General features: G+C 40.0%; 1 protein-coding gene across 4 annotated transcripts in view; it reads right to left on the reverse strand.

Annotated features, from left to right (window-relative positions):
- The window catches only part of rbfox3a (RNA binding fox-1 homolog 3a), a 346,279-nt gene that overhangs the window by 270,685 nt on the left and 51,065 nt on the right, over positions 1-24,529 (reverse strand). For all 4 annotated transcript variants that reach the window (XM_086016851.1, XM_086016850.1, XM_086016849.1 and 1 more), the window contains exon 2: positions 23,625-23,717. The gene's annotated coding sequence lies outside the window, so the exon portion shown is untranslated. The remainder of the gene's footprint in view (positions 1-23,624; positions 23,718-24,529) is intronic.

Genomic DNA, 24,529 nt, shown 5'->3' on the forward strand with positions numbered 1-24,529 from the left:
AGACATTTTTAGACCCTCTTTGACCCAAATGTTTGAAAAATTCAAAAAATATACAAATAAATTCCTAGGATTAAAGAGCTGGACTGTGAAAAGACATAAATATGTCTTTGGGATTGAATTAGTTAATTCTGGCCATTTTTGCCCCTCGGAAGTATTATGATGGTTGTAATGACAGACATTAAAAAAAAAATTGAAAAAAAAAACCACTCACAAAGTACAGCAAAAACAGTACTTGTTAAGGCTGAACCCAACTTTGTCACGATGAGTTCTTCCTAATAAATGTGAAGGCATAAACAAACCTACTGGAAGGTTTCTTATTTTAATTGCTTTGCTTCTTCACTAATAAAATGGTAAAAAAAAAAAAAAACTGCCTGTGGACCCCGATGATAAATTGTCTTCATTGTACGTTTGCGAGTAAGCTGATCGACTTTTTGCAGGATTTACTGGAAGAAATTTCATCTCACAATAACTACATGAGGGATTCAAAAGATGTGATAATCAAATATTTCTTCATGGTGTAAGGGCGGGACAGAAGAAAACAAAGTGTTTGTGTTTCTAATGCTGATGAATGGTGTCTCCTTGTTAATGTCCCAGCGGATGTTGTCGCTTCTCCTGGCCCTCACCTCCTCCCCCCCTGGGCTCACATGCTCATTAATTAACAGGAATTAATGGTTTTATCTGCTCTCAGTTAATAAAAGATTGCCAGCTGGGCTGCCAATCTACTCAGTCTCTTATCAAATTGTGTGAAAATGTCAAGCTGGCTGAAGCCAAATTAGCTCGAACAAACACATCACACTGCTTTCCTGTCAGCTTGCCATAGAATCGACTCGCTGCCGGCAGACATACAACCGTATTCCATAGACATATACGCACAGATATCGTCACAGAAGTGCTAATTACAACTGCACCGCCCTGTTATTCATTTATTTATTTATTTCACATTTGGTTTCCTTTACACTCAAGGTAAATTTCAGATTAGGTCTATGGCCCTGGTATCGAAACGACGATGTCCTCGCAAAGAGGCTTCCAACGATAGCCGAGCCAGAGGAGCTGCAGAGCCGCACGGCAACATCACAGCTGAGGCTGGAAAGAAGCCATCGCTCCGGAAGTGGGGGCGACCATGGATTGTTGTTCAAGTACGGAATTTCCTTCATTGAAATGACTGCTTCAAATTACATTCCTCTGCTTAGTCCAGCACGTTTACATTGTTTTGCTTGATTTTTTTTTATTTATTTAAAAATTGCATCTGACATAAGTGACCAATACTCTCCGTTCCATCATCAGGTTCACATCTTTTGGATTGAAGAAAAAAAATGGGCATTTTTAAAACTGCTTAATACCATCAGAAAACAAGCGTAAAATCACTGCCGAGTCAATTTGCGGGGGATGTCTCACAACGTTGAGGTCTTCACTTTATTTCATTTTTACAAATTAAAACTGGAAGAATACTTACCCTTAAAGATGAAATCAACCCAAACATACTTTTTTCAAGAATATGCTCCCAGCAGGCCCAATGGTTGAAACACTGCATTCTGATTAATAGTGCGTTTGTGCAATATGAGTTAAGCAGCAAATCCACCCGTTTTTAGCCATCCAGGGGGCGGCCATTTTGTCATTTCTGTCGACTGAAAATGACATCACAACTACCCAGGGAACGACCAATCACAGCCTGTTTTCTAAAGCTGAGCCGTGATTGGTCGTTACCTGAGCCCTGGGTAGTTGTGATGTCATTTTCAGTCGACAGAAGTAACAAAATGGCCGCCCCCAGAGATGGCTGAAAATCAGTGGATTAACTCTTATTCCACAAACACATTTATCAGAATGCCTTGTTTCAACTAGTGGGCTTGCATAGAAAAACATATGTTTGCGTTATTTCCCCTTTAAAGACGAAAAATCAAGAAGTTAGACAGGAACTGTACTCAAACAAATAAACTGACTTTGATTGAAAGCATTTCCTTGGCATGATGACCGTACGGTTTGCAGCAAAAAACTCAACTTAGCCATGACGGATCACATGATGATTACATGACATCCCAATTTGCTCCAACACCAACAGAATTGTGTGTTTCAATCTTTACTCCTTGTAGTCGTAATTTAGAAACGATCCAAGGTAACCTGTGTGGCTGTTCCGTGGTTGTATGGTGAATGAGGTCCAATGGGCATGAACAGACACACAAATTCCAAATTGCCTGACAGCTGCATAGACACAATGATGACACATGAAGCTCTGCTGGAGTGTTCTAAATGAGGCTGCTGGCTGCTCTAAAAGAAAGCCCGAGCTGAATGAAGGGGGTTTCACTTCTTGGACCCAAAACTAGAGACAAGGAACTAATCTGCGTCCCAGCTCTCCACCGAGACACTCAGTGAGCCCTCCGTGTTGGCTTGCCCTCTCAAAGTCAATCAGCTCTGTGACTGAGTGAAACCCAGTGAAGGGGAAAGAATGGTGGAGGGTGGATGAAAGATGGTGGTGGAATTGGGGAAAGGACATACAAATTAAAAGACAGTTTCTCCCTCAGTGCAAAAAAAAAAAAGCCAAGGTTACACATTTAACTACAAGGTTGTTGCTAAATACGATGGCGTAACTAACTTCCCGTCTATCAATCTGGATAGGTTTCCAATATTTTTCATTTTTCCAATTGAAAGAATTTATCGGCGTATCTTTGTACCATATGCACTTGCCTTGGCCTTATTTGTCCTTCTCTTTTAGAAAACCACACGCACGCCCACACGTCTGTCCAAACAGACACAAAGAGAACATTAAATTGAAGCGAAAAAAAAAAAAAAAAAAAAAAACTTAAGGAAAAGCCATACATATCTCCAAGAGCATTCATTGCGATTCCCTTCTCTGAGTCAGCCTCCAGTGGTGTTTGGCGACGCACTCAGATGTGAAGACAGTCCACTTATCCAGAGCCAGTGAGAAAGGAGAATAACTTGAGTACATGTAGCTCCCGAAAGTGTTCGACCTATTAAACTGAATGTGAAAGTTGGTTGCACTTAATTCCTATTATCCAACAACAAATTGCTGCGGGTGAAACTTCTGGGTGACTGGTAACTGGGGAACCAAAGTATGACTGCTCACTTTGCATCGCCTTGACGCTGACATATCCGTTACATTTTTTTTTTCAGTGTGACGTAATATGTAATCATGTCCTCCCTGTCGCTTGCTGCCATTTCGCACACAAAGCGCATCGTCTGCATTGACTCCGGATGGGATCACGTCGCATGAACGGTTAAATATTCGTCTGGTGTAAACTTAGCCTAAAAGGTTAGCTGCTAAGAAAACATTGTCCTTCTGTTTTTAGACATCTTGTTTTGATTAATTTCAGTTGTTGTTTCTAGTAATGCTAGTTCAGTCCCTGCGCTCCAGTTAGCCTGTTTCCTGAAATTATTCTTCGATTCAAATTCTGCCTAGCAACAAGTGACCACAGAGGGTAAAACATTATTGTTGATATTCGGCATTGTGGTCTGCTAGCTGGCTACAATATGAAGTTACACAAATCAAATTCATGACAACCCCTCCCACCACACCGGACAAATACAATTATTTTCATACAATAATGATTACCAGGTGCTTAATTGTTATGATGTTCATTCTATTCCATTTAATGTCACAATACTTGGCTTAGAATACATAAAAAAATGATGAAATATACACATACAGTGGTGTGTAGCCAACGCAGGTTCCATTTCAAAGCCAAGATCAGTTGACAACACACCAGTGCTTTTCAAAGAGAAAAATGGTCTCCTTTAGCGCCACACGAACCTCGGTCAATTAAAATGAATTTGCCTTTGGAGCTCGTTCTGTGCCTGCGGCAAAAATACAAACAACAAATGAAACTATTATCTTCACCATTAGTTTTTTTCGGGCGTATCAAAAATAAATAAATGAGTTGTATGCAGCATATAGTTTCAGAGTGCCAGGAGCAATGATGTGATGGGCACTGAGGCGACTGTTCACTGACAGTGAATAATCCGATAGTTATGCGTCTTTTATCAGAGATCATTTTATCTCGAGATCTTAATATGTCAACATGTGAAAAGAGCACATAGGAAAAAAACAAGACACACGTGAATAGAAAATGTCCTTTTTCATTCATCTCGGATTCTTTTTCATCATACAGTATCATCGGTGTAGCTTAGATCTTGATGAATTGCTATTCTCATTAGATTTCGGGAGTAAAAGAAACTGACATTTTCGACAAAGATTTTTTTTTTTGGTGGGGGGGGTTATCTTCGCTTCTTCTGCAAGGCGTAAGTTGCTCTCATAACATATCACCAAGCTGCTAAAATGATTTGGTTTGGTTAAAACAAATTGTATGAATTCCATTTCTTCGAGGTACAACAAAACCAAGACAGAAACTTTTTGTTAAAAACTACAAAGGAACATAGTGAAAAAGCATAACAAAAGAAACACATAATAATACAGTCGTTGGAAGCCTGAAATCCTGACACACTTAAATAAAAACATCTTAGAAGCTCATATAAGGACACTCATCCCAATGTCTCAGCTGGTAAAAACGGAAACAACAGACATAATTTAACATGTACCAATCTACTTAAACCACCACCGATGGTGTTGGTGAGACAATATATTGAAGTTAAACGATGGTGGTGACTGGTGTTGAGTAAAATAAAGATGCTGTTTCGCTCCACTGGAGACCTCAAGAGTCAAAGTGTCCTTGAGCAAGATGCCGCACAGCTAATTGCTCCTGATGCCGTGATACCAGTGTGTGAATGAACTCGTTAGTTACCTTGAATGGCAGCCTCCACCATCATCAGGGTGTGAATGTTGATATCAAGTTTCAGTTGTGCAGGGAAAGGCTGCAGCTGTTTTACAATTAAGCAGGAGCAACACAGCTCAACAGTCTGATGTTAGAAAAAAGAGATGCTTGAAAATTAAACTCATCACACATTTTTCCTATTATATATATATATATATATATATATATATATATATATATACACACACACACACACACACACACACACACACACATACATACAGTGAGTCATTCAGTCCGACAAGCTTGAGCTTTAGTCTTATACTTGACTCTGGCTAAGCAGAAATGCTGATTCAAACCTGAAAAGTTAGACCAAGGGCAGAGCTCTGTATGTTAATTATAATGACATTTTCAAAGACCAGACGCAAAAAGAGAAACAAAGCACCAACAGCTCCACAGAATATTTTGTCTCCACTCACCGGACCTCCATGTGGCACGCCGGCACAATCTAATGAGATCCAATACATGAGCTGAATCAAGAATTCTACCTTGACAAAGATAATAAAGCTCAGCTATGACTGGCATTGGCAGGGAAGTATCCTTTTAACTTGCTTATCGCTGTAGTTGTAATTTGCATTGGCCGGTTCTTTTTCAAAGGCGTTTCAAACCATACTTTCACACGATTGCACCTGATCATAAATTGTCAGTTCATTCATCTATCATATAGACATCTCCTTTAAGGGGGAAGGCAAACTTGACCTATTCCAGTCACCCGGGATGGCTGAGGATGAGGGTAGGGCAGACCACATAGACAGACTTATCTCATGTGGGCTGAGAAGGAAGATTAAGCTATTGATTCAAGCGCATTGATATGTCAGAACACATATTGTGGACTAATACAGTAAAATGGATGGCTTGAGTTCAGGCAAAGAGCAAGTTGAATCAAGTTATGTTCAAAGATATGACAAAACAAAAAGCTCAAGCTCAAACCTCCAACTTTCTCCGAGCCTTTAAGAATCAAATTTGTGTGAAGTTTGCATTAAGCGCACATGCATACAAACATTTTCAAAAATGAAGCGGGGGGGAAAAAAAAAAGGAAATGTGTCAGCAAAACTGTGTGAGTTTATATTCCAAGTAGTCAGCTTGTTAATGGTGAACCTGGGGCCTAGTAACAGTCTTTTGGCTGTATTATTCATTATGCCCAAGCCGCTTACCTACGGCACTTCGAGTCTACCTGTAAAGAGACTGCATACAAACCAAGTCCAAACCTAAACAACCCGCTTGAGGGAGAAGCTGTCTATCCGAGTAGAGTGAATAAATTTAATCTAATTTACCACTTAGCACTTGTCACGAGGACTGTAAAAAGTGCTTCGCATTGATACATACAGTATATAATAATGTACACATCATCTAATGAATCATTGTGTGGAATTTCTACGGTTGAACTAAACTAGTTCTGCTGGTTGCAATTTATCTGGACTTAAAAATACATTTTTTTACACATGGGAAAACATTTTCAGTAGATTATATATATAGATTAAGACTATGCTATGCGTAAAAAGAAAGGAATATCAAAGGAGAAGGTGAAAAAAAATGTCTTTACTTGGATAAGAGGTAATGTTGAAGTTGTATTACTCTAAATGCGAGTCCACTTACTTGTAAAGGGTGCATTCTTCTTCTCTTATTCGCCTATGCTTACCCAAACTGCAAATGTTTTACCACACTTTCAGCACACTTCTGAATTTAATTTGACGTAAAACAAGTATACCGAGAGTTTGTATTAATAGCCCATTTTTTAATGACCTTAGTATACATTAATATTGAATATATGATATACATATATATATGGGCATAAGGTTATCTTGTTCATTAGCTTGAAAGTGAAACAAGCAGTAGTCAAGAGGAAGTCTTGAGACAGGCCTTTGGAAAAACCTGTCACTGTATTTCCCATCATTCAAAAGAGCTTTATGAAGTGCTCGCACACATGCGGCACACTCACTCTCCACAGCCAACGTAATTAGTGTGGCCCAGAACGGTAAATGGCTGCTGCTTATGTCATGGTTTACAACGGAAAATGTTAAATATTGCTTTAGTTTAAGCATTTCTTGAATTTGTTGGACAGTGAGAACTGTTTCAAATTAAAAATGTTGCCTTTGCACACAAAAAAAAACAACATACTAAACATACAGTATTGCAGTCGAGTAGGATGATAGTTCAAGATGTCACGATACGTGTTTTCTTCTTTGTAATCATAACATGCAACCATGGAAATTATTCAAATAGTTTCGAGGTTTTTTTTGGGGTGGGGGGCTGGCGTAGATTTTGAGTAAAAAAGCACATACTGCCTGTAAAAAGCCTGTAGGTGCTTTTTAATTTTTAATGTGTTTACAACTTATTGGACAGGCGTGAAATATTGCGGATGCAGCTTCTGTTAAGGCTGTTTTGGCTGGGACAGATTCGAATCCCACAAGGCTTGAGAACATGCACGTGTGTGTGCGTGCATGTGTGGTTACAAATGGAAGACTACCATCATAGCACTGTCCCAGCTTTCTACCTAATTGATGCAGAGCTGTCATCTACATCTCTATTCGATTACACAATTACCGAAATCCCACACTAAATAAATACAGTAGACTGTATACATAGTCACATCTGCAACATTCTTTGTATATGCACATGCATTTTTTTTTTTTTTTTAAAAGATGGCAGTTTGCTTCATCTTCACCATCTATTTCTTGTCTTCCCCCATTCCTACTTATTCTAATTCCTTATTCTGCCACGCCTTTCACCAAGCATACAAAGCTTCTTTGTACACCCCATCACTGCCTGATCCGTCTGCCTTTTATCAATGCCCTGTCAGGTGAACTTTTGAAGGCCCGCATGTCAAAGAGGGCTTAACCTGAAACAATTCATCACTAAATCATTAAACATTAGGTAGTGCCACGTTCACTATAATGAGACACACGCGTGTGCACTTTGTCAACAAACTACAAAGAGGCTTTGAATGTGACGTTTAAACATAGTAGCAGAGGAGTCTACCGTTGGAAGCACACGTTCATTTCTGCTAGTTTCTCAAGAAAGTAAGTCTTCATCGCTACCGGTAGGAACAATGAGTTACCTCCTGGCTAACAGCAGAAAATCCCATGCTACTACTAACTAGCTTGTCAATTAGAAGCTCCTGGCTGTTAGCATGAATATGAACAGGGGTTAGAGAGTGATCTCAATGCATAAATTCACACCATGAAACAGGAGCTGAGCACTTATGATTGTCAACAATGGATAATAACAATAACACACTACAAAACTAATGTTGACTTTAAAATTTTACATACACAGTATTATCAATCTTCATTAGCTGCTTGTGTTCTACACTCGCTCACATGCTTTGCATGCGAATAGGTGTAAATAAAATAAGTGAGTGTGCCAGCGAATTGTTGTTTGATTTTAAACATGAGTTTATAAATGCTGAGTAGCAACTCGGAGGGGGTTTACTGTCATTGATTATTATGCCCATCCCCGGTGAAATGCTACTTTAGACTTGGGGTGTATTTAAACCTCAAAATGCTGGAGTAGGTCAAACGGAATGTAAGTTCAACATACCGTGGAAAAGTAATAGTTTTGATAGAGTATGTGCTTGGCTCTGAAGGTCTGCGAAACAACAAGAATTTATTCCTCCCATCCACCTTTTTCAGAAATAAATACTTTATGATCGAAATACAGGAAGGGTTGGAGGTGGGAGGAAGAAGCGAGGAGATACAACAATGCAACAATCTAAAAGAGTGATTGTGGTCCTGTCCTTTTAAAAAACAAGTACATCACCTAATAAATCTGCCAGAGACTAATAAAGCTGTCATCAGTTTGATTTTCCTCGAGAAGAAGGAAGCTGAGAAAAGGGGAAAACAAAATATGACCCCATCAACCTTATCTCTCTGGTTTATTTTGTTTCAACTAAGGTCATGATGAAACAAACTCATTTACCATTTTTTTTTCAGAGATTTTTTTATTATCATGATTTTAATCTGATTGTAAATCAAAAACCATAGGGGCTTCCATCCAATATTGTGCATGATATAATTTCCAATAAGAATGTTATTCTATGTGGGGCATATGCTCGACAACTCTCCAGGTAGATGAAAATCCATCCATCCATCCATTGTTTGTACCGCTTATCCTCACTGGTGGGCTGGAGCCTATCCCGGCAGTACACTCTGCACTGGCCAATTTCAGGGAGGTATAATAAACCATATGTATAATTAATACAGAAATGAATCGCAATTACAGTTGTGAGACCGATAGAAAGTAAATTTAGACCAGTATGTACACGTGCACAGTGCAGAGGTCCAACACGTTCTAAAAATGTAGATTGTAACAGCTATAAGAGCAAGGTCATAGATTACCACAATGTACATCACCAGACATTGGGCCCTATTTTCATACCTAGCGCGAGAATAACGCAAAGTCTAGCACAGTCCAACTGTGCACATGGGTGGACTTCCTCATTTGCATCAAAATCAGGGCGGTCAGAGCGCACACTGGGCTTGACATTGCGGAAACAGAAATAGACTCGCTGGGGACCGTGCATGACATTGGCATGAACTGCAAGATGTCCCCTTGCGGATGTAGTCGGCTGTGTATGTGGCGCGGGCAATTGAACACCACTTGGCACCCACGACCGTGTACATTTCTGTTACCAAATTATCAGGTGTGTCGGTGGGCCATGGCAGCTGTTTTTATCTTGTCTTGCTACACTGTAGCAATACATATGTACAGTACAGCAGCTATTGTGATCATTCATGCCCTTTCTTGGATAACATTTGGTTTTAGCTCCAAATAAACAAAACTAAAACTTGATGTCATGTTCAGAGGGTAGAGGAAGGTCCCCCACACCGAAATAAAAGATTTCTTTATGAAGTTATGTGATTTGGAAGAGATGTCCGACATGGATGCAGATACATATATACATGAAGTTACAAAAAATTGTTTAGTTGTTTGTTCCATTCTTTAAATAAATATCAGGGTGAAAAGTAGTGATGGACAAATTGGTTTAAAAATTCAGTGAAAATGTAATATCTTTACCAAGATACCAAGAGCAACATCTAGAGGAGTAAAAAATATCACAAGTGCTTTATGAAGCTTCATTTTTCTGTATCAATAAAAGTGTAAATCATCACAAAGGGGTGACAAGATTTTTAGCAAAAAGCAACAATATGTTTGGGTAGAGGAAGTTATTGTAGGAAGGATAATCAGGTTAAATACTTCACTGGGACCAAAATATGTCAGCTACCACCTAAAAATTTTGCAGTGACCAAACAAACTGCTTGACTATAGAATGATTATACAATGTTTACCTTTTCACCTAACAGCCTCACTCTCATCTATCCTCTGTTTTGCACGGTGGGAACTTAGTATTCTACCGCTGCTTGGCTTCTATCCCTCCTGCTGGGCTGTAAAGTGATGTGCTCGTGTGTGTTTCGATCTATTTCTGCCAAATGTGTTTATATGTGTGAAATGAGCCTTTGGGTTTCTGTAAGCCATTTATGAATGTACCCAGGGCACCTGGAGAAGGGGGAGGTCGAGCTTCATCCAATATCCAGACACCGGAGACTTTACAGACAGTGTAAGAGCATACAGTCAGAGGTCAGACAGATGGGTGTGTGGTCTCCCAACGGCTTTCAATTGACTCTTGAAAGCGCCAAGACTAATATGACGGTGTCAGTAACCTGCAGTTCCAGCAATTCAGCTGTGGTTAAGTTTGCTAAGCTCTCAAATGGGATGGGATGAACAAGTGATGGAAATGGCTGTATGATAATATTAAGAAGAAAAATGACACAGTTGGGCAAACTTTTTTCTGGTGTCTGGTATCCCAGATTTAGGTTATTTCAAACTAAACTCTGAACTTACTTGAAACATACCCGTCGAATAAGTACCAGAAAATACGGCTTTGGGTCATAGGGGACAGTGTCACTATATTCGACCAGTGCAGCATGAGTGGTCATTGTAGCCAACAAAGTAGCTAACACATATTATTCTACTGACAATGTAATGTGAGTATTTTCCCGTGTCAGTGAGCCGATATAAATCAAGAGTTAAGTTGTAACATACCAGCCACGTTATGGTTAATGGTTGCGCAAACACAATGTAAACAGGACGGCTGCGCACAAAATGGTGGTGACTCGAATTGCGGAGTGTATTGGCCGTTGAAAACAAATTCCAAATCAGAATTTCACATTCAAGTTAGAACGGGTCATAGCATATTGTCATCAGAGAGGAATGTTTGGATGACACTTATGTCTCCGCATGTACGGCGTGGCTACTTAGTGTGTATGCATGAAAGCTACGTACACGCTACATTCAGAGGACGCTCGGAAGTAGTCACATATGTATGGGAAATTTTGGCCAGCTAATGAGCATTAACTCATTCACTGCCAGACATTTTCAGACATTTTCATTTTCAGTTTGAAAAAATAAAGCCCAGCTAAGCAGTGTATCAATGTCTCGCTGCTGGCCTCTCATGCCGCCCTTATAATAAAGAAAGGGGAGTTTGCCAACTTGGATCTGAGAGATGAACTGGCTTAGCGCTAGCTAGGACGAGGCTAATATAACACAACAGGGATGGAATAAAATAGGACCAATGAGAAAACATCATGGGTTCTGCCGTTGGCCAAGGTATGGCATGGGATCATGTGAATTAGAGTAAGTTATTTTAAACTAAAAAGGAACATATTTCTGTGGGTTGATAGTTGATACGCTGTGTCAACGCCCCACTGTAGGCTACACTTTGAAACGTTTGAGTAACATAAGTGAATATGGCTTTGTTAACATATGACGACGATAACGCGCTACATAAGTGCACTCCATTTACCATTTGGATAAAATTGGATTTTTCTTTTGTTGGACTGTGATGCGCTGTTTTTTTTTTGTTTTTTGTTTTTTTCGGAAATGCACAAAATATGATCCAATTTGAATGCCAACACGGATGGCAAATTGATATTTTGGTTGTGAGTATGAGTGTGATGGGGGAGACTTTGGAGGTCTGGTAACTTGTAGAAGATTCCAACATGGAGAAAAGGCTTGGAATTGTCCCTACTCTTTTGTGGGGTATTTGTATGTATTTAATCATAAGCGCACACTCTCTTAATTTCAAAAGAAAGAGTCCACAACTCTTCAGTAGATAATGCAGATTGGGTGAAATTCATGAGAGAATGGAACTCATGTCTGCTTTCTATAAATCCATACTGGAGGATACAGTAAAGGCATGTTCCAGTACAATAGGTAAACTGCTAGAGCTTATCCTTTCAGTTTTCCACTGTGCCTGTAACCAGGATCTGAGGGCCGCTCTGCTGCTTTGCATTCTCACACAAAAGAGCACCTGGTCAGGCCTATAATAATCACAACCCCCCTTTAGTGCCCGGAACTCTGCATCTTCCCCTGTAGGCCAAAACTATCTCCTAACAACTTGTCGCAGCTGGGCTTCATCACCAAATGCTAATCACAAACACAATTGAATGTGAAATTTTAATGCCTGAAAACCCTGTGGTCGAGACTAGGGATTATTTCTGAACTGTGTTGAGTATTTTTATGAGCACATTTACAGCCATGTTCAAGGGAGTTGAGGGGACAATTAGGTAAATTAGACAGGATAGGTTGATGAAAAAAGGAAAGGTAAGATACAGAGTATTATTTTAATAAGACCAGCGAAGCTTTTTAATACCAAAATATGTCATCTTCTACATGGTCATGCAAAAACAACTTCTGCAAGGCCTCTCAGAGCCTCGAGTGTTTCTTTACACATTTTAGTCCAATCTCCAGCACTACCATATATCCTGAGGTACTCGTCTTCTCTTAGAATCTTACACAAACAATAACTAACAGGTAACCCAAGGCACCAGTGGGTTGCCAACAGCAATGCATTTCTCCCAACAGTAATGGGCAATTAAATATAGCAAAAGTCTGATCTGAAATTTGAATGCTGTTGTTTCGCTTTGTCATATCAAATGTATTGATTAAATTTACATTAATGAGCATCTACATCCATAGTTATTGTAATATAATTTACATAAAACAATTTTGTATGACATGGCCTTCCATTCAAAATGGATGACTGTGGGTGAGAAATGCATCTTGCTAATTAAACAACATGTATAAACCAGAAATTCATAGAACACCAAGCTGCTATTGTGATTATGCATTTATTTACATTTTTATCTCTCTCTCTCTCCAATACAATATGCCCAGGAGACATTATTGATAATACCTACAGCCAAGTTTAATGTAAAAAGAAAAAAAAAAGGCACTAATCAGTTGAAACTACTGTGAAAAGTACAATATGGGTGTTAAAGCCGTTATTCCTTGGTATGATCCAAACGGACACAAGAACAAGCCCAACCATCAATTGGATGCTCATGGAACACTATTATTGCTGTCTACAATTCCACCAGGAAATGAGATTGTCATCCTAAGAAAAACCTCCACTCCATCACCAGCACGTTTGAGGTTGACACTGAAGTTTGTATAGACTCACACAACAGCTACTGGGGCAACATTTCAGTTGCTAAAAGCAAAACGCTAGTATCAGTGGTTATACTAATATAAAGTTCTGTGATTAAAATTGGATTGACTACCGATCATATTTACATATCCCAATGTTTAAAGACAATCATGAAAAACGGACGATGAACATACGCTTCATTTAATGAATAGTGCTCATCAGTCAGGTCACTGAGAGGAACCCAAAATATGGAATACTGACCGAGTAGTGTGTATTGTTTCTCCCTGACAGTGTACAATTTTTAAAATCAGATTTCAGAAAACTTAAAATCATTTTCTGCACTAAAGATTTACAAAATATATGCTATGATCATTTAAAATAAAAACATAATTCATATGCAAACATGTGGAACAACCCTCGAAACGCCTATCTGTTACTGTAAAACAGTTGTAGTTTTCTTGGGTGTTGGTGATGATGCAATATCATGAACTTCTGTTACTCTGAACTCATCTCACCGCTCATCTGTTTGATAGAGACAGATATACAAAGAATGTGGTTTTCTTCAATCTGTATCCTATCAAAGTCACCAAGCATACCTGATCTTAAAAACAAAAAGCAAAAATCAAAGGTTGTAAGACTGTCAGTGCAAGCTGATGCCATTAGTGTTTTTATAAGCTCATAATAGAGACTGTTAAACATGTTATTGTTGCACTTGTCTGCATCCTTCATTTCCCCAAAAGAAGACAAACTATTGATGTTGCATTTTCCGAAAAAGAAAACATGTGACCTTGTTTTGTGCATTTTTTTACTGTACTCATTTTGGTAGAAGCAGTTGTCATGTTTATCCTCATTTACTTAAAAAGAACATAACCAAATAGTTATGTTAAAAGATATGATATACCAATCCTTTCCAAGGCTGTTTTGTTTTTTTAAACAAATTCTTAATTGTTTTTTAATTTTGCATTTGTTGCATTTCGGAGTAGAGCCATTCAAATATACTGCTGTAACAAACAAAATTAGATTTTAGGGAAAGCGTCGTCATGTCCATTGTTTGGTCATTCGCCATCCGCAGATACTATGGATCAAAATTTTAAGATCAAAATTCCCATTAGGGAAACAATAGGTGTGTGTCTGCAATATTATCAATTAGAATTCGAGCGGCAGGAAAATCTCTTGCTAACACAGATTGACTGCAAACAGCACGATTAAGTACTGATACGCTGTATCTGATATACCATATGGTTTAATCCCCCAAAAAAACACATCAAGTCTTTATTACAGGCTGAGCAAAAATAAACAAGCTGTGCACAAGTACATTTTTGTGTAAAATGTGTAATTAAATCGAGTATCCAGCAATAAACTCAAGAAACCAGCCAGTCGAACTGAATAAACTTAACAGTTACCTTGCCAAAGCGGCCACCAGCGTAATTAGCACATTTTTGTTCTCTACTTGAGGACGAAGATAATGACGGGGTGCTCAAAATACCTTCATTAATCATGCATGCTTACTTGCACATTATAAATCCTAAATGCAAAAAAAAATATTGTGAAGTCAATCATCAGTTACTGGAGCACGAACGCTGCAGGCCAATGAAGACGAACAAAGTTCAATGTTGGAGCCTGGTTGGCAGTTACCTTTGATGAACACATTTTGCATTCCACACGTCACCGTTTCACAAAACACTTTGTAGTTTTTCTAGCCCAAAAATTAACTTTCGGCACCCAGTCATGACATGATGAAATCATCCTTAGCGAGAGATTTCACTGATTGAGAAGCTAATCCTCCAATCATGACGGTGTCATTCCCAGCGTGTGCCTAAAAATAATGAATTTTATATTGGTTTTTTTCAACCAAACAAACAATAAGTCTTTTAAGTCATATTGTCTCAAGCCAAGTTTTTAACTCTTAAGTCCAAGTCAAGATCAAAACAGTGACTTGTGTCCATAAACGTGTGAATGCAGCCAACTTGAAATTTAGAGTTAAAGCCTTGTAACAATGTCAGCTGAAATTGCACCTTTTTAAATCTAAAAGATCTTATCAATGTGTGTGCAAAATTTCATGAGTTTTCGTGCATGTTTAGACCCTCAAAATGTGTGTTTGCGCTGTATATAGATTAATCAAAGCCTGGAATTAATTATTTTTCTCCTGATGACTCCAACCATGAGTAGCACCTAATACCAAGCATGCCTTTCTAATAGTTATGAAGTCCGGATTTCAAATCTCGGCTCTGCCTTCTGGAGAATTTTCCATTTCCCCCAGCACTTGCATGGGTTTTCTCATAGTCCATCTTCCTCCCACATCCAAAACCGGACAAAATAACGGATGTGAAAGTCATGTGATCTCATCCTAAATGGCTCATTCTCAATGTATTTCGTCGTAGTAGCAAAAAGCATAATCAGCTAACAGGATGAGGCGAGGTGTCATTGTTATGCTCCCAACACCCTCAAAAATCGTGATGGTGTTAAAACTACAGGTGGCATGTAAACAGATTAGACCGTTGAGTTAACGGACACGTCTTTGGCTTAGTATGTTTGCAGAGAGCACACGCAATGATGTCTGAGAGCAGTATGCCTTCTTTTCATTGCACAAAAACAGGATAATGGATATTTTCATATTCAACACTGTCGGTTTGCCTTATAATACAACCCCTGGCCCCTTCTCAGATTAGTCAAAATATTGATTTTTATTCTATAAATTGATTCTCAGGGTCAACTATCAATCTGCCTGCCCACCACTACTTTCTGTACATAATGATAGCCAGGAGAGTGAAAAGTAAAGCTGCAAGTGGTTGTGTATGTGTGTGCCTGTGTGGATTCATGCTGATGTATACAAGCCTAGGTGGTAATTGTCAGGGTTTGGCAGGGCAATCAGTTCCAAGTCACTGAGTGCCATGTCTCAACATGTGCTTTAGCTCTCTGTACAAACACACAGAGTCCTTGGCTGCTTTTTTTTTTTTTTTTTCCCAACTGACTTATCAGCCGACTTTTCAGCCATCGATTGGAATGAGCGTTGCATTGACAGTGTATATTTGATCTGTGAGTTTTGTCACATTGGCAGATAGTCGATAGGTGTCAGATTTGTATCCATATTTGGAAGAGGCCCGACGGACCACTCATCAAATTCAGTATACGGCTGGCCCCGTAAAAAGTCATACAGGTTGTCCAACATTTAGAAAATTCATCTTACTGCGTTTTTACTTTATCTGAAATTCCTGCATTAACAGAATGAAACCAAACAAACAAGCAAATAACAGTTGTGTCACTTCAAAGACAATCCAAAATCACTGTTGAATGCCACCAACACACAAACGTATTCAATTGTTTAGCATTTGAAAGACTCAAGTTGTCAACAATCTCACGCTACCAACTCGACATCTTCCGCAAGATCCATCATTCCGTTCAATGCGCGGGCTGCTGACAGCAAATCAGGAGCGATTTGTTGAATTCGTGTTGACCTTTTGTTGAGAGAAGCAGTCACTAATGAATGATGCCACACAGAAGATTTGCCACCACAATGCTGTCACTGCAGTAAACATCGGGATGTCTTCGCGAGAGATGTCATTACAGAATGTGTTTGTGTAAATCGGATGATGACATGCAAACAATACATTGGAAATACTGTATACCAAATATGCGACTGTGACATAGAAAAATGCAAAGAGCTATATTCAAACAGGGTTTCTGTCAGTTTAAGCCCTAATATACACAAAAACGGCTGATTTAACATAAAACCATAATATCGATAACCAATGTATTTTACTTTTGCATCTTATTTCCAAACTGTGCAAACTTTAGCGTGGTCCAATATTGACATTCCGCTGCACTCAAACTTTGCAAGTCAAAACGTAGCGAATCGATAGTGATGCATAAAAAGCAGATGTTTCTCCATGACTTTTGGAGTCTACTTGTTCCTCCAAATTCTACCTGAGACAAAACTGAAGTTCTTTAATCCTTGATATATTGTTCAGGGGATACACTTGATAGTCGCTTGTGAAATTCAGGACTGCAGTACATACATACATTTGTGTATTGTCAAACTCACATGTTTTATTATTTTCAGCCAACGGAGTAAGTTGGAGCAAGACTATCTTTAATACACAAAGCCACCATTTTACTGCCTGATATTATAAAAAATGATCAATTTGGAACACCTTTGGGCAGGCGCCGGCAAAAAACCTGCATTGGCATATGCATTTTGTTCATCGCTTCAGTCAGAGGAGAGAAGCCAAGCAAGAGAACTTGCTATTGATGAAATAAACAAAATGTCACCTTGCCATAGGTAGAGCACAAATGCTTTTTTCATCCAAGTCTAATCTTACCCCGAGCTCCGTGGCAGTGTCCTGCGACGACGTCACGGCCGGCCAGCAACAGGCCATGACAGTGACGACCAGGATTTCGCACCGGTTAGCATTTGCTTTTGCTTCCTTCATCACAACATCCTGTTTCGGCTATGGTGACAAAAGTATTTTGGCCGAAAATCTAAAATGCACTTTTGATCCAGTTTTGGCACAAAATAATTGTTTTAATTCTTTGGTGGTGATGACTTCTATACTGGCGCACTTAATAAACCAAATTTTACTGTGTATCTCACGAAGTTTTCATAGGTTTTTCCGTAATGTCTCAGTCTATTCTGACACCTCCATTTCTGGCTTTGTGTTTACCTCAGTTGCCTTTAAGCCTCTTTTATTTGAAAGAGGACAGCCTAAAAAGCAGCAATTATGGAACAAAAACTGGAAACTGGCAGCGACAAACACAAATAGATAAATAGGGGAGGCAAAAGGCACCCCCAAATCTAAAAACAAGGCTGGAAAGAGAACAAAGGCAAATAATGTAACATAATTCCCCTGTGCCCAGAAAAAAAGAAATTATGTAGCTCCTTTATCCAAGTGTGCTATATATATATATATATCTCAGTCTATTTTCTATTTTGGCTGCATGAATGTGGGATGGACAAAAGGGTGGAGAGTCACATCCAAGCTGAAAGTCCAAGTGAAAGGATGCCAGTCTGCGCATATCAGCATTCTCATGCTGCTCAAAAGCAGCCTGCTTATCCGCCTGCCCTTCCTCTGGGTGAGCTGAAGAGGCAGGGAGCACGGAGTGTTGGTAAAGGCGGTCTCTGTGGCTGGGAGATTGAGGAGAGGGGAGATGGAAGGGTAGGAACAGGGTCTTGTTAACCAAAGTCTGTCCCGGAGGGAGCTTCTCAAGCCAATTCAGAACGCCACGCTGGCTCTTTGGAGACAACCAGGCTGTCTCACTCTCGCCCGCACACAAACGTGCTCAAGCACAGTTTGTCCATCCCAGTTCATGCCTGGGCCCAGACTGTCAGGCATGGCTTGTTAGAATATATTTCAGCAGGAAAAACAGCTTGTCCTCGCTGTCACGTTTGTCAGAGGGCGAGAGATCGGCATACAGATAGACAGCGAGATGTATCCGTGTGAATATAACTTCTTGACTGGTTGCTTATGTCTGGGAAATGCAGACCATTTTTAAATAATCTGAGGTTTAGCATACTGAATATGAAACAGAAGGATAGGACGTTGAATGTAAAAAGGACTATATTGCATCAGTTTGCTGTACAAAAAAAAAAAAAAAAAAAAAAGAAGGCAAAAGCCAGCAAAGTAATTCCACAGTTGCACCTCACAGCTCTGATTGCCTGGTTTAGAGATGCCTTTGTGCAATATAAATTTTCACCCAGGGGCATTATTCTGCTGGTGTTTATACAATCTTAAAACCATAACACACAAAACGACTTTTAATATCTTAACCGACTTTTGAAATGGAAGGAACCCCACACATGATGGAGAGAAAAAATTGGGCCTGTGGATTATTCTTACTGCTTTTATAGTGTGTGATTTACTCAAGGTGACCAAAACAGAACACCACATCGCAACACGGCATCCATCCATGCCGTGAAAATGCCGAACAGAAGAAAGAGAATTAGTAAAAGACAAAATAGACTACAGTAGGATAAGTGTTAGCTTATCTGGTACAGTGCGGGTTAAATTGTTCTCCTTGGCAAAGTTCAGTTTCACATCACAATCACAAGGTCCGTGGATCGCCGACCTCTGTCCTGACTACACAAATAGTGATTTTTGAGAAACTGTGCCAGCTTTTTTTACTTTCTGGACCTGGATTTGACACCTCTGGAAATGGTACCGATAAGGAAAGCTGTACATTACCGCAAGCATACACGTATTTCAACCAAAGCATAGGCCTCTTGGTCTCAACCGTACATTTCAAAAAACCGCTCACCTAACATTACATCAGCAGCAAATTGGGGACAAAGTGACTCATGTTTTTTGGAATTCCTACATCACCAGACTAAGCATCACACATACGCCCTCCCACACACATACACACACACAGTTGTAATAATATTTGGCTATTTTGGTTGACTGCCTTTGATGTGAGCTTCCAGTCCCCGCATGGTGCCTCGTCTGCCTGCAGCTTGCCAGCTTCAAAAGCCGAGCTGACCTCATTTCCTAGTCCTCCTGCTGAGTCTTACTTACCGCAGATGGTCGGACACAGGGAGCTGATCGGCACGTTTGCAACAACACATTTTGCTCCAGTCACCTTTGCTCTCTGACGACAGCCTTGTTAAGTAGCCGGTGTCGGTATGTGGGAGTGGAACGCTCACACGGGTTATGGTCTCGTCTTTGGCATGAGATTCACACACTGCCCCGCTTTCTGACCTTCGCAGTACTGTAAAAGTCATTGTCAACTGACCAATTGGAGCTCCGAAGGGTGTTGTTTTCCTTCATGTGCTTCATACAGGGGGTTCCCAAGCAATGGCATTCGACTTACTGTTTTTAATCATTTATACAACTATCAAATATATTTTGAGGGATAATCATCATTTTAAAAGTATCTTGCTCAAGGGCAGCTAATAAATTCATAAAGAAAACATCTGTTCAAAATTTGATTTAAGTTGCCATTTAGGGGGGACCTCAGTGTAACCTGAAGCTGTAACACTCTGGTTACATAACCCAAGTCCTTACAAATTATCTACTACTGCCCAAGACCAGGAAAAGAAATATTTGATAATATTTGGTCTGGATAGACGGATACTTTATTAATCATGTAAGAGTAATTAAATATTTAATGTCTTTACGAAATGTGATAACATTTACTGTGTATGGATTGAAAGAATTGGGATAAATTTGCCGGAGGGCATCTTCTTGATAGACTAGGATAGCTTTTGTAACTGATCTTTTCATTTTATGGCTTCAAAAATATTGTTAGATTTAGTAGGAAATGTGAAATTAATTGTCCTATTAACATTTGCAACTTTTATGTTTTGGCTATTAGTGTATTTAGGGGGATGCAAGTACTGCACAACATCAATGTAATGTTGCCAGTTCTCATGTACCAAACGCTTAACTCGTTCGCTGCCATTGGTGAGTTTAATAGTCTTTTCACAGTCCAGCCATTCAATCCCAGGAATTTAAATTTTTTTTTTCAATTTTTTTTCAAACGTTAGGGTAAAAGAGAGTCTGAAAATGTCTGGCAGTGAACGGGTTAATCCGACGCTAGTGACATGCTGCAGATGCCAATTGACAACTGTTTTTGAAGAGTTTGAAGAGATTCAAGATTTATATGCATTTGTTCGCCATCGACCAAAACCACAAGAGATGAGAAATTAAAAAAAACGGAGCACTTGAATATTACCTGTCAAAATTTGACGCTGCTGTTCAGCCAGCGGTTTGGAGGCCGCAGCACATGACACACACAAGACATTCAATTGTGCGTGTCCCCGCGGGTAAGCAGCCAAGCATTGGCTCTGGGTGTGTGTATGCAACTGAAACGGGAACATACTGACCATATCATCCCCATCCTTGGAGACATTATCATTATTCCATTTTCCACAAGCTGTGCAAGCAAGCCTCGGTGCACATGGAGCGAAAATGACGGAGGGAGATACCGAGGGACAGAAATCACCCGACACTTCGTTAAACCACAGAAACTCATACATGGATGCCACTTTACAACGAACACAAGCATTGTCCATTCAGAGGCGCGTCATATAAGTGAGCTGAAATGTGAAGAGGGCAACAATGGTGAGAATTCATCCACAACTGAGTGAGGCGGTATGGCTGAGAACTGTCAGAAAAAAAAAAAAAACTGGTCTGAAGTTTTAACCCTTTTTTCCTCAGCATTACTGCACTTCTGAAGACCCGAGTTTCAAGCAGCTCCAGCCTAGGGGCTATTAGAACTGCTTTCATCAAGTTACTTGGCGCTTTTGTCACACTCCAGTGCAAAAGCATCTCCTACCCTTAAGTCAGCCCTTCTCCTATACTAGACTAAACTTTACTGTTTACACCAGAAACGCAGAATTTATTCGTCCTCTAATGTGGAAATGCTCAATTGGCTTGACTTGTCTACACTTTTTCTACCTCTCAAAGTCCTGAGAGCAGTTTTAACACCGTCACATTATTCGCAGTCACGCAATGTTTAATGGAATATTCCATCACATGAAAGTAACAGCACATTGATAAAACCCTAGGTACAACTGGAGGTTCAGTATCTTGCTCAAGACGCTTCGATCCAGCTGGAGGGAGGCAACACCCCATAGCATTCTTCTCAATTTTTTCTTTGATCATCTCTAATAACATCAAGCAAACCCGAACAGAATAAACAGCATGGATGATCACTGTGAAAAAAATATCCATCCATTTTATGAACTGCTTCTCCGCAATGGCCAGTGGGAGCCTATCCCAGTTGACTTTGGGCGACAGGTGGGGTATATATGAAAAACATATGAAAAAAAACCAACCATTCACAATCAGATTCACACGTATGGGCAATTTAAAGTCCTCGATAGCATGCATTATATTGGGATGTGCGAGGAAGCCGAAGTGACCAGAGAACCCGACTCAAGTATAGACAAAAATGTTACAACTTTTACAACGCAACGTCAATATCAAAATTGAAGGTGATGGCATTATGCGCTTCAGATTTCCGTACTGTGTTGAAGGAATAAAACCGTGACCTACGTTACGCACAAACAAACACTTCCTGTTTGAATTCCTCCCTGGTGGGCTACAAATACATGTAAACCTCAAAAGTACAAAATCAATGAGATCCACCTTAAGAGGAAAGCCAGAGTGTCTGTTTTTATTGCGCGCGTGTGTGTGTGTGCGCGCGCGCGTTTATGGCTCGGATCTATCCGACTCTGGCATAGCGTTATGAATGTTAAGCAGAACAGTGAGGGGTGGCGGCATCCAGGGCTGGTGATTAATGTTGACACAGTAAGAAGAGGCCACCCTGTTGACATCAATTATTGCTCTCCGCTTAACGAGGCCAGCACTGCAGATACGCCCACATGACCGGGGCCAGCGTAGTACACGGACACAAACGCACACATACACGCAAGTGCATTACAGCATTATGCCCCCAAGAGTAACTCATAGTCAACGTCAAGCCTGTGAGATTTACACTCTGACCTGAATTACTGAGGTACATGTGATGGCCTTAGGCCCTGGAAGCCGCTGTTCTGTTATGCCTCCATAAAATGCTTTGAAATAACTAAAATATGGGATATGGTTTGGTTATAAGATCTGACCGTATCAACATCTTGGAATCTTATATTGATGCGTGATGTGTAACGGTGGCATATGAGAGACTGCATCTCCTATGGATGTCTAATAGTGCATCGCTTTATAATTGATAGGCTGAAGACCATGGGGGTGCTTTAGAAGTTCCCCTAATTGACACATATGTCGTAGAGAATTCATGCATGCATTTATAACGTACTCTCGCAATGCTGTCGTTTCAAGTCAAGTCGAGCCCCGTAAGATAAGGCTTTTACATGATACGAAATCGGAAGTCGTATATAAACACTTTCATGCAATTCTAGAGTTGATATGGCTGTGTGGGAATATCTGAAACGTTTTCGCCAGTCCACTGGCTCTTTTACTGCTAAGGACTGTATGTCTAGTTCTCTCTTTTTCGCCCCTCACTGTCTGTCTTCAGCCCCTTTGTATCACCTTAGACGGAGAGAATTGTTCGATTAATTACTGTCTGCTGGATGGTGTCACTGCAGAGTCCCGGAACCTCGGGAGAGAAGGCAGCTGCTCCTGTCACAATTACAATGCTCTGCAACAGCCCAAGCTCTTCTCTCCACCCCCCCCCCCCCCCCCCCCCCCCCGCACCCCGCTGCTTCAAGCTACCCTCTCATTATCACAAAACCCCATCTTCTCTTTGAAGAGGGCCCGGTGATAAAGGCAGATCCTGATGCAACTCCAGTCTCCACCTGCCAGTTTGACTCTGACACAGCCTGATTCTCAATCAGCACAGGGATGCCAAGGGCTTTTATAACCGAACCGGGAGCCACTTCAAAGGGCCATTCACTCCATTCTCAGAATGGAGCTATGGAAGTGTTAAAAGTGAGGCAAATCTGACTGGAAGTCAATTACCTGCAGGAGAAACGATTGAGGAAATGTGAGCAGGTTGAGTCGTCCGGTGCGTTGCTGTCATGAAAGATGGCTGCTTTGTCCTGGTCTGTGGGCCTATATGAATAAGAAGGACAGGAAGTTTAATAAAGCACAATGTTAAAATGTACGAAATTGAGAGCACTCAGCATAGATGATGTAAATTAACCCTTTTGCTCTCTATAGTCCAAGAATAGAAAAAGAAGAAAAAAAAAGCTTTCACTCAAGACATAAATGCAACAATAAGCTACCTAACATAGCTACAGTTAAATTGTCTGCCTCGCTGCAAGTGTGAATTGTGAGTTATGTCATTTGTAATGAGGCTTATCTCAATAGAGAGAAAGTCAGTCACTCAGAAGCAATCGCAGCAATCATTGTTGGTTGACGGCGGTGGAATGTGTTCGATTAGACAGACTTGCTTGTTTTGGTCAAAATAATTTTTAAAATTGAATTCAATAGTATTTGGTTAGTCAGTAGCATTAACAATCTGAAAAGGGCTAAGTCTTCAGTAATGATACAACTGCCCATGCTAAAGCACTCATCCGTTGCAGAAAAAAATCCTGTCTTGCAAAAGGGTTTCAACAATGCACTTAAAAATGTATTTTGGCTGGCGTCTTGTTTGATAAAATGACTTGTTTAAATCATTCAAGATCACAGTTAAAAGCATAAAAACATAGCTAGTCAGGAAAGGTTCGATCTTGAAGGCGAAAGTCAACCAACCAAAAATATTTGCAATGATATGCTCTATGAAATTCACTAGTCTAAACAAGGCATTCTGATTCATACCGCATCTGTGGAATATAAATTAAGCAGCAAAATCCACGCGTTTTTGTCCATCTCAGGGGGCGGCCATTTTGACACTTCGGCCGACATCACAATTGCTCAGGGTT

Source organism: Filicampus tigris, chromosome 19 (assembly GCF_054856515.1).
Source record: "Filicampus tigris isolate MCC_2025a chromosome 19, RoL_Ftig_1.0, whole genome shotgun sequence".
In the NCBI taxonomy this organism is placed as follows: domain Eukaryota; kingdom Metazoa; phylum Chordata; class Actinopteri; order Syngnathiformes; family Syngnathidae; genus Filicampus; species Filicampus tigris.